Raw genomic sequence first — 3,915 nt, forward strand, 5'->3', positions numbered from 1 at the left:
AATTCATTCCTTCAGTTTTACATATTCTTCTGTACTCACTATGGTATTTTCTCAATAGAATATTTTCTTCCAACAAAATTTTGTGGGAATATCCATAGGGTCAACATTGGTTTCTCTGGTTTAAGTGGCAGGGAGGGGGCGAGGGAGCTGACCCACCTGAATGCCTTCTCTCCACACTGCCCACTTGCCTCTTACTCTCCACCATGCCCCTCCCCCCCCACCACCACCATGGACAATTTAGAAGTATCACCAAAGGATGCCTGAAGTTCCACAGTAGAGTTTGAAAACCTCTGTCTAGAGAAAGGAAAGTCAGCAGTAAGGGACACTTAAGCTCAAGACAATGTTTTCAGAAAGAGGCAAAGTTACTATGGTGAGACAGGAGAAACTGGATTCCAGGACTGAGGTCTTCTAATCTGAACTACAAAGAATGCCTAACAACACTTTGTGTACCAGCCTTCCTAGAAAACCACAGCCCATTAGTTAAAGGGAGCTCACAGATGTCTGTCCCAAACCTATTTCTTTAAGTCAAAATAAAAGGGATGTTCATTTTTTAAGACTCCAAGAAAATACGTTATCACAAAAATTATACCTACAAAACTTGTTTCCGTGACATTTAAAAAAAAAAAACAAAGAAAAAAAAAACGGCGTGCTAGAAAGCTCTGTTACACTCAACCAGGTAGGTCTCCTCTTTAGTCCCAGGCAGGGTTAAGACAGCTTTGGGGTCTGTTCCTTCAATGGACAGCCCCCTTCTGAGGCAGAAAGGTTTAGCAGAAAGCACCAGGACCTTGGAGTTGAGCTAGACCCAAACCCCAGGTTGGCCACATACGTGCGCGTGCTACCTAGCCACACTGAGCCCCACTTCCTCTCTTATAAAATGAGGCTATCTTTTGTAAGCAGTGTGGTGTAGTAGTCCAGAGCATAGAGCCTGAAGCCAGACTGTCCCAAGTCCCAGCTCCACACCTTCTCCATGTGTTATGTTTGGCAAGTCTTAACCACTCCACGCCTCAGTTTCCTCATCTGTAAAATAGGGTGTATACTAGTACCTGCATCATAAGGCTGTTATAAAGATTCAATGAGTAATGTTTTATAAAGCCCTTATAATTACTATGTAGGTATTTGTTAAATATCCATGCATAGTAGCGTTAATGCAGTGTTATTTACGTCATGCCAGAAACAGAAAAGGAAATGGTTAAGTGCAGTGGATCAGGCCTAGGTCTGAGGACTATTAGAAACAGATGGTTTTTATCATAAGCCCTTCTCTCCTTTATGATGTGATTTTTTTATTATCGTTCATGTACGTACATTCTTCTGGTATTTTAAAAATACTTTAAAAAAACATAAACCCCACAGTATTAGATATGAGATATTCGTCAAGTTATTTAATCCTACTGTATCTGTTCCTCCTCTCAGAATTAGGACAATAACCTCATTCGTTGTTTGTTCCCTTCCTGTCTCTTTATTTTCAGAAAGATACACTGTTTCTGAAGTATATAGGACAACTAGCCGTGTGCATGTGGAAAGTCATGTAATCGTTCTCACCCTGTTTTCATCAGGATTGTACTCGAAGATCTCTGAAGTTCTTGTCAGCAGGAGGCCGATGCACGATATTTTGTTACCATTTTTTAGCTTGGAAAAAATACAAATGCATTATAATCTTCCAGCTCCGTAGATGAGAAGCGCGGCACAATCTCACTGGTTAAAATCAAGGTCATGGCAAGAGCTCCGTTCCTTCCTGGAGGCTTCAGGGGGGAATCGCTTCTCGCCTGTTCCAGCTTCTAGAAGCTTCCCTCAAGTCCTTGCTTCTGAGCTTCCTACAGCTTCAAAGCCAGTATTCGCTGTCCCAGCCCTTCTCACGTAGTTCCACTCTGACCTCCTTTTCTACGTTTTTCGTTAACCCCTCCATCTTATTTATTGTGATTAAGGTAAAATTCGTAGAACATAAAATTAACCATATTAAAGTGAACAATTCAGAGCATTCGCAATGTTGTGCCATCACCACCTCTATCTATTTTTTTTTTTAAGATTTTTATTGGGGAATTGGCGGGATGGGAACAGTGCTGGGGAATTGGGGGAGGGGAACAGACAAGTTGTTGTCCTTTTGTTCTTCAGTCTAGTTGTGGAGGANTCGTGTTTTGGAAGCCTCACAAGAAGTTGAGTGCAGAGTTTGAGAGCAATAAAACAGTCAGAACAAATGGCACACCTTTCTGCTTGGCACCGTGGAATGTAGCATGCATCTGGGCATTCCTCTCTGTGCGGCTGGGAATTTCTCAGCTCTGGTTCTCCACTGACGCTACTCAGGCAAATGGTCTTTGAGTTATGTGGGAGAATGCCCTGAAGGAGAAAAACAACATTATGAACCAGGGATTCTCAGTCTTCCTGTTCACAGATATCACTTGGGAGTCTTGCTAAATGCATATTCTGATTCAGTAGGTCTGTGTGTAGGGCCTAAGCCTCTGCATTTCTAATGAGCTCCCAGATGATGCTGTTGAGGCTGGTCCATGAACCACACTGAGATGAAAGGGGTTAGCTCACCTTCTATAGCAGACCTGGCTTCCTGCAATAAAGCCAGTGCTTGCACTTGACTTGATGAAAACAAATTTGAAATTCATCCAATTCACAATGTTTGTGAAAATGCATTTTATTTCCATTTGGGACCAATATTTAATAGGGAGTAAGATAGGTATTCATTAACCCAGGGAATGAGGTGTGTGGGCAAGGAAAAGTTCTTTGATCTCTTACTTAGGCATGTTTCATTTTCGCTTCCCAACTGTATATTTTGCTTCCTTGTTAAAAGGAGCTACTGCCAAGTGTATCTTGCAGTTTGATTAAAAAGCTCATCTTAGTCCCAGAAATGTCACTGTAGCTTATGTGTATCAAGGATTAGAGCGGAGCTTTGCATGGGTGGTTTTATTTTGCTCACCCAAAAGGAATCTCATGTTCCGTTCCAACCCAGATGTCATTTGGGGTGATATTATATAGAAATTCCAGTAATTAAACTCACTAAACTATGACCAGCTGGTGTTAACCTCTTGTTAGGTCACAAATTGTTTCCTTCTCTCATATGAGATGATATCGAAGAGCTCTTCTGGGTTCTGAATTAATTAGAAGCTCTCAGGAAAATGACCTCGGAAGGCAGGAGCCCAGCAAGCAGCCATGAGCAGAAAGGGACGCATGTGTGTCTGTGTGTATACTGTCCATGGGCATATGCACATGCATAGGCTATATGATATAGGGGGCGAAAAACCAGTAAAACCTGAATTCAGATGTTAGTGCAGATATATTAGCATCATTACCTAAAGGAAGCATCTTCTCCAGGGGGGTAAGAAAGTACTTTACCAGAAGGCTTAGAAAGGTCCAGAAAAGGTAAGAGGACATCCCAAATCTGTTAAAAAAAAAGAAAAAAGCATTGGAGACTCTCCCCTGCATTCCAGGCAACACCTAAACACTTAGTATTTCCTAAGCACCTATCAAATGCATACTAGTCGTACACGGATACAAAAGCCAAAGTCATATGAGTAGTCAACTCAGTGTCTTCATTCAGGTAATAGTTATGATGCCTCCACTAGGAATATAGTCGTTGCCATAAAGAGACCCCCTTGGGTAGAGAATATTGTGGAAGACCTCCACAGTGTCTTCTACTGCTCTCAGACATTAAAGCTCGGGAAGGCATGAGTTCAAGACACTTGGCGTCACATGTATGTATAAGGTACAGGGCAGACTGTAATATGGCTACAAGGGTCAAAAGAGATTCTGGAGTGAAACGGGACTTGAACTCCATAGAATGTGTGGAAGCAAAGAAGTATGAGAGCTGATAAAAAATATTTGCCCATTGGGATAGTTTTGTCTAATAAGAAAGAGAAAAATAGAAATGATAGTGCATTGTCTCTCTGTCTTTCTCCATCTCTCTCCCTCCCT

Source organism: Hipposideros armiger, unplaced genomic scaffold (genome assembly GCF_001890085.2).
Source record: "Hipposideros armiger isolate ML-2016 unplaced genomic scaffold, ASM189008v1 scaffold_65, whole genome shotgun sequence".
In the NCBI taxonomy this organism is placed as follows: domain Eukaryota; kingdom Metazoa; phylum Chordata; class Mammalia; order Chiroptera; family Hipposideridae; genus Hipposideros; species Hipposideros armiger.